This window comes from Amblyraja radiata, chromosome 30 (assembly GCF_010909765.2).
Source record: "Amblyraja radiata isolate CabotCenter1 chromosome 30, sAmbRad1.1.pri, whole genome shotgun sequence".
In the NCBI taxonomy this organism is placed as follows: Eukaryota; Metazoa; Chordata; class Chondrichthyes; order Rajiformes; family Rajidae; genus Amblyraja; species Amblyraja radiata.
In genome coordinates, this window is record NC_045985.1 from 4,723,903 (window position 1) to 4,734,142 (window position 10,240).

Genomic DNA, 10,240 nt, shown 5'->3' on the forward strand with positions numbered 1-10,240 from the left:
TTCTATGTTAATTCTGTTTTTAATTTGTAAATCAGGGGAGAGCGCGAACGCAGTCCCCCACTACCACAAATTTTGCAGTCGAGTATCCCGCATTTGGGGACATCGCAGGCGTCAGCACACCCGAAGTGCAATGGGATAGCCTCGTCCTGGGAGAACCTTTTTATTTCAAAATAGACTTTATTCAATTGATAAATACATACAATTCCTGAACCATTCAAACAAACAAAATACATTTTCGGAGACTATACAAATTTTTCCAGTACATTATTTTTACGTTTGACAAATTTCACCAAACAGTCCCCCACCCGTGCCACTCTGTGGCCCCTGTCCAAGTAATAAATATATACAATGTGTACACAGTGCGGAAATTCCATCTGACATTTTCGTCGGCTATAGAGATTGTTCAATTCAATACCGTTTATGTCTTTTAAGTTCCATAAAAATGTCCCCCACCCGTGCCACTCATGTGGCCCTCTGGTGTGGGATACCTTCCCTTAATTTAATTTGAGGGGCGTCTCCACCATACTGTGCCCCCCATGTCCAGCAGCGGAAGGACCCTAGACTGTGGCCCTCCCCCACCGAGCCTTGGCGTTGGCTGCACCAAGCTTCAGCGAGTCCCTTAGCACGTACTCCTGCAGTCTGCAGTGGGCCAGTCGGCAACATTCCCTGACGGACATCTCGCTCTGCTGGGTGACGAGCAACGCCCGGGCAGACCAAAGAGCGTCTTTCACCGAGTTGATGACCCTCCAGCAGCACTCGATGTCAGTCTCTGAATGTGTCCCTGGGAACAGTCCGTAAATCACAGAGTCCTCTGTGACGGAGCTGTTCGGGATAAATCGTTCCAGGGACCCTTTCATACTTCTCCAGACTCTTTTTGCAAACCCACACTCTTCAAAGAGGTGGGCAACCGTCTCCTCTCCATAGCAACCGTCCCGGGGGCAGCGTGCGCTGGTAGTGAGGTTCCGACGGTGCAGGAAGGATCTAACTGAGAGGGCTCCCCTCACCGCCAGCCAAGCCAGGTCTTGGTGCTTGTTGGTGAGTTCTGGCGATGAGGCATTTTGCCAGACAAGCTGGGCAGTCTGCTCTGGGAACCACGCCACCGGATCCACCGAGTCCTTTCCCTGCAGTGCCTGCAGGACATTCCGTGCTGACCACTGCCCGATGGACTTGTGGTCAAAGGTGTTGGTCCGGAAGAACCTGTCAACAGACGTCAGATGGGGCGGCAATGTCCAGCTGACTGGCACATTGCGTGGCATCTGCGCCAGGCCCATCCTTCGCAACACCGGGGACAGGTAGAACCTCAGCAGGTAGTGGCACTTAGTGCCCACGTGCCTTGGCTCTACACTCCGCCTGATGCAGCCACACACAAAGGTGGCCACCAGGATGAGGGCGACGTTGGGCACGCTTTTACCCCCGTTGTCTGCCGACTTGTACATTGTGACCCGTCGCACCCGGTCCATCCTCGACCCCCAGATGAACTGGAAGACGGCCCGGGTGATCCCCGTGGCGTAGGAGGGAGAGACAGGCCACACTTGTGCCAAGTACAGCAGCACCGAGAGCACCTCACACCTGATGACCACATTTTTCCCGGTTATGGAGAGGGAGCGTTGCCTCCACAGCTCCAGCTTCTTCCCCACCTTGGCTATCCGCTCCAGCCAATTCTTGTTACTCGCCTCAGCCCCCCCGAACCAGATCCCCAGCATCTTCAAGAAGTCAGGCTTGATGGTGAAGGGGATGGAAGATCGGTCGGGCCAGTTGCCAAAGAGCATGGCCTCGCTCTTCCTGCGGTTCACCCTGGCTCCCGTGGCCGACTCAAACTGGTCACAGATGCTGATCAATCTGCGGACCGACCTTGGATCCGAGCAGAAGACGGCGACATCGTCCATGTACAGGGAGGTCTTGACCTGAATGCCCCCACTGCCTGGCAATGTCACACCTCTTATGCTCGCATCCTTCCTGATGGACTCGGCAAAAGGTTCAATACAGCAGACAAACAAGACAGGAGAGAGAGGGCAACCCTGCCTGACTCCAGACCTTACAGGGAAACTGTCTGATTCCCACCCATTGATTTGGACTGCACTACGGATGTTGGTGTAGAGCAGTTTGATCCAATTTCGGATTCCCTCCCCAAAACCCATTTTGGAGAGCACGTTCCTCATGTACGTGTGCGATATCCTGTCGAAGGCCTTCTCCTGGTCCAAGCTGACTAGGCAGGCATCCACCCGTCTGTCCTGCACGTAGGCGATGGTATCTCTCAGCAGCGCTAGGCTGTCTGAGATTTTCCTGCCAGGTACAGCACAGGTTTGGTCCGGGTGAATCACCCGTCCCAGAGCAGACTTGACCCGTTTGGCGATGGCCTTAGACAGGATCTTGTAATCTACATTCAACAATGTTATGTGTCTCCAATTCTTTATATCCTTCATCTCCCCCTTCTGCTTGTAGATTAGGGTGATGCTGCCCTTCCTCATGGAGTCTGACATGCTGCCGGCTAGAAGCATGTCGTTGTACACTTCCAGCAGGTCCGGGCCCACCCAGTCCCACAGAGCCGAATACAACTCGGCCGGTAAGCCATCGCTTCCGGGTGTTTTACTCGAGTCAAAGGAGCGGATGGAGCCAGTCAGCTCCTCTCGGGTCAGTGGTTGGTCCAGACTCTCCCGCTTGCTGTCCTTCAAGACCTCCGTGATAGAGGACAGGAAGTTCTGGGAGGCGGTGCTGTCTGTGGCCTTTCTGTCATACAAATCCGTGTAAAAGGATTTACAGACCCTCATCATGTCTGTCTGCGAGGATGCTACCGAGCCGTCCTCCTCCCTAAGGCTGTTGATCACAGAGCCCCCTCTGTGAACCTTATGGAAGAAGAAACGTGAGCACGTCTCATCCTGCTCCACATGGCGGACCCTGGATCGGAAGATGATCTTGGAGGATTCAGAGGTAAAGAGCCGTGCTTGCCGGTCCTTCACCTCTCTAAATACATCGCAAGGTAGGACAGGCCCTTTAAGCAAATAAAGATTCTTTGAAAAGAAGAGCTACCTTAAATTTTGTTGAGTCGGGTTAGGTAACTAGGGTGTTGGGGGGGTGAATTGCTGTACATATCTGTATTAGTAGCTGGTATCTCAAATTGGATCGAATGCCCTTGTCTGCTCCTAATAGGTCTGGTGTAGGTTTGGTATATCGAGCTGACCATTTAACATTTTGTAAAAACGGGTCAAACGGTGAGCTTTACTTTTGTCTTCGAGAGGGTTCCACCCCGACCAGTGAATTCATAAGTTTGGTAACACTCGCTTCTCTCTCATAGGTATTGGCAACAAATCGAACTGCCTGTGCATATTATTAGTAGAAACTAAGAACTGCAAATAAAATGTGTAAGAAGGAACTGCAGATGTTGGTTTACACCGAAGATAGACACAAAATGCTGGAGTAACTCAGCGGTTCAGGCAGCGTCTCTGGTGAAATGAAATAGGTGACATTTCAGGTCGAGACACTTCATCCGGCTGAGAGTCGGGGAAGGGGAAACTAGAGGTATGGGAAGGTGCTGAACAAGCAGAGACTGCGTCGATGATTCAGGATAGGTGGAGCCCATAGTGGACTGGGGACGCGGTGATATCCAAGAAATACAAATGGTGGAATTAGCAAGAGGGTTAGGGTGGAGACGGGGAGAGAGGGGATGCTCTATCATCTTAGGTTTGTACGGTACTCGAAAGGGGGTGGACAAATATATTTGCTGCCTTCAATTCCTTGCGAGTGGTGGCACTGAATGCGTACCTGGGGGTGACATGACCTCCACTTGCATGGAGACAGACAGTCTGAAGGCGGATCTGGGTGGAAATGCAGCTCTTGCTTACTGCCCCCCGCAACCCACTTGCCAGATACAAAACTCGAGGGTTTAGAGGAGGTCACTCGAAAGTCAAGTCAAGTCACATTTATTTATATAGCACATTTAAAAAACAACTCTCGTTGGCCAAAGTGCTTTACATTCGTTATAAGAATAGTATAAACAAACAAACTACATAAATACATACATGTAGTCCTCGCTCAGAGGGCGTCACGAAAGGCTCGGGAGTACAGATAAGTTTTTAGTCTGGACTTAAAGGAGACGATGGAGGGGGCAGTTCTGATGGGAAGAGGGATGCTGTTCCACAGTCTAGGAGCTGCAACCGCAAAGGCGCGGTCACCCCTGAGCTTATGCCTGGACCGCGGGATGTTCAGTAACCTCAAGTCGGACGATCTGAGGGACCTGGAGGCGGTGTGGTGGGTGAGCAGACGTTTAATGTAGGTGGGGACAAGCCGATTGAGGGTTTTGTAGACATAGAGAAGAAGGGAGAAAGGGAAGAAGTTGCAGACGTGAAGAGTCACCGTCTATCTGGAACGCGGGGGACGCAAGAAGAATCGCTGCTTTCATTTCGTTAGGATTGGTGGCAACAATGGGACCTGCCAGACAGGTCATTTAATTGATCCTGGTCTCCTGGTCTTATCTCACCCCCAGCTCTTCACCCCCCCCCCCCTCCCCACCACTACCACCCCACCCAAAGAAGGCATTGCTGGAATGAAAGGAATTGACAAACAAAAAACGAAGAAAGCCATAAAGAGCTTTTGATTTCCTTTCACACAGCGATTGTGAACACTAAGCACACTACAAAAAAGAGCTATTCGTATAGTAAACAATGTAGGATATCATGAACACACCAATATACTGTATTTAAAATTACACACCTTAAAGATTAAGGATCTGGTAGAATTTTAGACTGCACAAATAATTTATAAAGCAAAAAATAAACTGCTACCTGTAAACATACAAAAACTGTTCAAAGACAGAGAGGGGGGTTATAACTTTAGAGGGAAACTAAACTTGAAACAGCATTATGCTCGGACCAATTTAAAAAGTATGTGTACTTCCATTTGTGGGGTGGTTTTGTGGAATGGTCTTGACGAAACGATTAAACAAAGTATGAATATAATGCAATTTAAAAAAATGTACAAAAGATATATCTTTGAAAAGTACAGTAATGAGGAAGGAGAATGTAAATCTCACAGATGTTAATGGTGCTTGTTCTTTTTGTTCTTTTTTTTGTTCTTTTTTTCTTAATAGCTTGATTGGAGTAGTTTTATTTGAATTGTCTGTTTAGTTTATTTTATTGAATTTTGCATTTGTTAATGGTGAAGAATGGGGGTAGGACTTGACAAGCATAGGCTTCTTCCTATCCCTTTTCGAACGAGTCTAATGTGTATTATGTTGAAATTAGCTTTTGATTTTTTTAATTATGTATGTATATATATGTTATGTATATGTGTATGCGTTCCCGAAAGTGGGAAGTTTTGATTCTGCTGTGGAGGGACGTTTGTGTTGAACTCTATAATGTGTCCATTTTATTCATTTTTTAAAAACTTTTTCTATGGTTTGTATGGAAACTTATTATTTAATTTATGTAAAGCACTTTGGTGTCAATGCGAGTTGACTTAAAACGTGCTATATAAATAAAACTTACTTACTTACTTACTGTATATGTGTATATGTATGTATGTATATATGTACATGTATATGTATGTATGTGTGTATGTATTTATGTATATATATATGTATATATATAATTTTTCTTTTCGGGATCTCTACTTTAAAGTGAAAATAATGAATTTCCAGAGGGGGGTGGTTTGTACGGTACTCGAAAGGGGGTGGACAAATATAATCGCTGCCTTCAATTCCTTGCGAGTGGTCGCCCTGAATGTGGACCTGGGGGTGACATGACGTCTACTTACATGGAGACAGACAGTCTGAATGCGGACCTGGGGGGAAATGCAGCTCTGCTTACAGCCCCGGCTCCAACGTCCCCCTCCCTCCCACTACCCACTTGCCAGATACAAAGGGGGTGCGGCAAGAAGAAAGGAGGAGGCAGAGACAGTGGGCAGAGGGAGAGCTGGGATGGGGAGGAGAAAGCAGGGACTACCTAAAATTGGAGGTCAATGTTTATACCGCTGGGGTGCAAACTGCCCAAGCGGAATATGAGGTGCTGCTCCTCCAATTTACGGTGGGCTCTGACCATGGAGGTTGGAGGAGGTGCAGGTGAACCTCTGCCCCACCTGAAAATACTGCTTGGGTCCTTGAATGGACTCGAGGGGGGAGGTAAAGCGACAGTTGTAGCATTTGTCGCTTTACCAATGGCAGGAAATGCTACACTTGTCGCTTTACCTCCCCCTTTGACTCCATCCAAGGACCCAAGCAGTTGTTCCAGGTGCGGCAGATGTTTACTTGCACCTCCTCCAACCTCATCTATTGCATCCCCTGCACTACATCGGTGAGACCAAGCGCAGGCTCGGCGATCGCTTCGCCCAACACCCCCGCTCGGTTCACAATAACCAACCTGATCTCCCGGTGGCTCAGCACTTCAACTCCCCCTCCCATTCCCAATCCGACCTTTCTGTCCTGGGCCTCCTCCATGGTTAGAGTGAGGCCCACCGTAAATTAGAGGAGCAGCACCTCATATTTCGATTGGGTAGTTTACACCCCAGCGGTATGAACATTGACTTCTCCAATTTCAGGTAGTCCCTGCTTTCTCCTCCCCTTCTCACCTCTCCCACAGCCCACTGTCTCCGCCTCTTCCTTTCTTCTTCCCGCACCCCGCATCCTCACATCTGTCTGAAGAAGGGTCTCGACCCGAAACGTCACCTGTTCCTTCGCTCCATAGATGCTGCCTCACCCGCAGAGTTTCTCCAGTATTTTTGTCTACCTTCGATTTTCCAGCATCTGCAGTTCCTTCTTAAACATGTTCTCCAGAGATGTTGCTAAACCCATTGAGTTATTTTAGTATTTTGTGTCAATTTACAGGGAAAGGAAGCCCTTTCTCGGAGAAAGTTTTTTTTTTGGTGTAATTGTAAATATTACTGAACAAGATAACGAAACTTGTCCATTTGTCGATATGGTCATTTGCTAAATCCAATTCCGATTCTTCTCTTCCCTTTAAGTCTTTTCACCCATTCATTAAGTAGAATGTTGACCCAACGAAACCATAGTGTTGCACGGTTACGTAGAGTAGCAGCAATTGTGAAAGATAAAATATGAGCCTTGACTATAGTCCACGGAGGGAGCAGGGCTAAAGTACAAATGTGTAAGAAAGAACTGCAGATGCTGGTTTAAATCGAAGGTAGACACTAAATGCTGGAGTAACTCAGCGGGTGAGGCAGCATCTCTGGAGAGAAGGAATGGGCGATGTTTCGCGTTGAGACCCTTCTTCAGACTGATGTCAGAGGAGGGGGCGGGACAAAGATAGAATGTAGTCGGAGACAATAAGACTGGTGGGAGAAATGGGAAGGGGAAGGGGATGGAGAGAGAAAGCAAGGTTTCGCTTGGGTAGTTTATACCCCAGCGGTATGAACATTGAATTCTCTAACTTCTGATATCCCTTGCTTTCTCTCTCCATCCCATTCCCCTTCTCCCACTAGACTTACTGTCTCCGCCTACATTTTAGCTTGGGTGCTGTCTGTCCGGGGTTTGCACGTTCTCCCCGTAACGTGCGTGGGTTTTCGCCGAGATCTTCGGTTTCCTCCCACACTCCAAAGACGTACAGGTTAATTCGTTTTGGTAAATGCAAAAATTGTCCCTAGTGGGTGTAGGATAGTGTTAATGTGCGGGGATAGCTGGTCCTGCTGGGCCGAAGGGCCTGTTTCCGGGCTGTATCTCCAAACTGAACGAAACGTACAAACTCCGTACAGACAGCACCCGGCTCTCTGGCGCTATAAGCACCACAAGGCAGCAATTATACCGCTGGTCTTTATAAAAGCTGCAACTACCACCATTTATTAATTATTAATTAAGGCATTTCCATGATAGAAAGGATTTAATTTCAATCATTCATTTAAGGTGCAATGGAGACACTTGAATTTGCGTCTCTGGATGTGCCTCTGGATTCCTCGTTCAGTAACGTCATCTCTGCCTCGCCACCGCACCTGTTGGTGCCACAGATAGGCCCCTGACCCGCTACGTTCGTCCAGCAGTTTGCATCTGCAGTCCCGTGTGTCTCAACTCGCAGCCGTCTCTCATTGAATACCAACTCTGCCCACCGCCGCCCTAATTCCCCTGTTCCTTATCCTCTCACTCTTACCCTGCACCTACTCCCACATCACCCATTCCCCCCCCCCCTCCCCTCCCCTCATCACCCGCACCTATATCGGAGCACCCGGAATGTCGATGGTGATAGAGTCACTGGATGTGAAAGTGGATATGAAGTACTAGGCAACGATGCAGAGGAGGTTTACCAGAATTAGGATTTCATTACGAGAATGGAGAGGTCAGACCGACTATGGATAGTTTTCTCCGGACCGCCGGAGGTTGAGGGGAGACTTGATGGAAGTCTATCGAATTATGAGAGGGGTGGGCAGGTTACACAATCAGAACCTTTTACTGAGAGGGGAATATTTAATAGTAGAGAGCATAGCGATAGGGTGAGAGGGGCAAAGTTTAAAGGGGATGTGTGAGGCAGGTTTTCTACCCCAATGATGGTGAGTTTCTGGAACGCGCTGCCAGGGATGGTGGTGGAGGCTGATACGAGACAGGCGGTGAAGAGATGTTTGGATAGGCACGTGTGTATGCAGGTAATTGAAGGATATAGATTATTTCAAGCAGGTAAGAGTTGGTCTTGGCATCATATTCAGCACAGACTCTGTGGGCCGAAGGGCTGCTCCTATGCGTACTGTTCTTTGTTCCATACGGATTGTGTCTTCGCATTGTGGATATTCCGGGATATAACCTGATACTTGAAGAAACCTCCACATCAGCGCTGTAGAATGTATCCTGACTGTTCGCATCATGGCCTGGTGCGGCATTTCCAACGCACACGAGTTGCACTACCGCCTGCACTGGCCATGGATGTGTTTATATTAAATTGTGTTTTGTATTAATGCCTTGTCTTTGGAGCAATTTTTAATTTTGTTTTTACCAACTTGCAGGATTTATGTGTAATGTGGTTGTAATTTGTGTTTAATTTATATTGTGTGTAGCACTGAGTATGTGTGCGTGTGATGCTGCTGAAACGGCGATGTGATTTTCATCGCAGTTGTTCATCGCAGTAGAAAACATAGACTTAGAAAATAGGTGCAGGAGTAGGTCATTCGGCCCTTCGAGCCTACACCGCCATTCAATATGATCATGCCTGATCATCCAACTCAGTATCCTGTACCTGCCTTCTCTCCATAACCCCTGATCCCTTTAGCCACAAGGGCCACTTCTAACTCCCTCTTAAATATAGCCAATGAACTGGCCTCAACTACCTTCTGTTGCAGAGAATTCCACAGATTAGAAACATAGAAACATAGAAATTAGGTGCAGGAGTAGGCCATCCGGCCCTTCGAGCCTGCACCGCCATTCAATATGATCATGGCTGATCATCCAACTCAGTATCCCGTACCTGCCTTCTCTCCATACCCTCTGATCCCCTTAGCTACAAGGGCCACATCTAACTCCCTCTTAAATACAGCCAATGAACTGGCCTCAACTACCCTCTGTGGCAGAGAGTTCCTGAGATTCACAACTCTCTGTGTGAAAAAAGTTTTTCTCATCTCGGTTTTAAAGGATTTCCCCCTTATCCTTAAGCTGTGACCCCTTGTCCTGGGCTTCCCCAACATCGGGAACAATCTTCCTGCATCTAGCCTGTCCAACCCCTTAAGAATTTTGCACGTGTCTATAAGATCCCCTCTCAATCTCCTAAATTCTAGAGAGTATAAACCAAGTCTATCCAGTCTTTCTTCATAAGACAGTCCTGACATCCCAGGAATCAGTCTGGTGAACCTTCTCTGTACTCCCTCTATGGCAAGAATGTCCTACCTCGGATTTGAATACCAAAACTGTACGCAATACTCCAGGTGTGGTCTCACCAAGACCCCGTACAACTGCAGTAGAACCTCCCTGCACCTATACTCAAATGCTTTTGCTATGATGGCATACATATCATGTATTTTGTACAGATGACAATAAATCCGACTTGACTTCACTCTAAGTTGATATTTAACCATCGTCTTACACAAAGGTGTAGTCTACGTGATACGCAGGTATACGCCGTATACCCACTAAGAAAGCTCCAGCATTTCCGTATGCCCACTTAGAAATGCGCAATGACACGTATCAACTTCGATAGTGACAGAAGTTCTGTTTATTTTATGAATGAATGTATGACAGTTCTGTCAGAGAACTGTCATACTTTCATTCATGAATTCAACCTGTGCGCTGTGTCTCTGTCAGAGTCGCACTTTTCCTTGTCGG

The 10,240-nt window shown here is 47.7% G+C and overlaps 1 non-coding gene across 1 annotated transcript; it reads right to left on the reverse strand.

Annotated features, from left to right (window-relative positions):
* Positions 1-32: 32 nt before the first annotated feature.
* On the reverse strand, positions 33-196 carry LOC116990246. Its single transcript, XR_004416493.1, has one exon. It is a non-coding gene; the product is annotated as a U1 spliceosomal RNA (small nuclear RNA).
* Between the last annotated feature and the right edge of the window lie 10,044 nt (positions 197-10,240).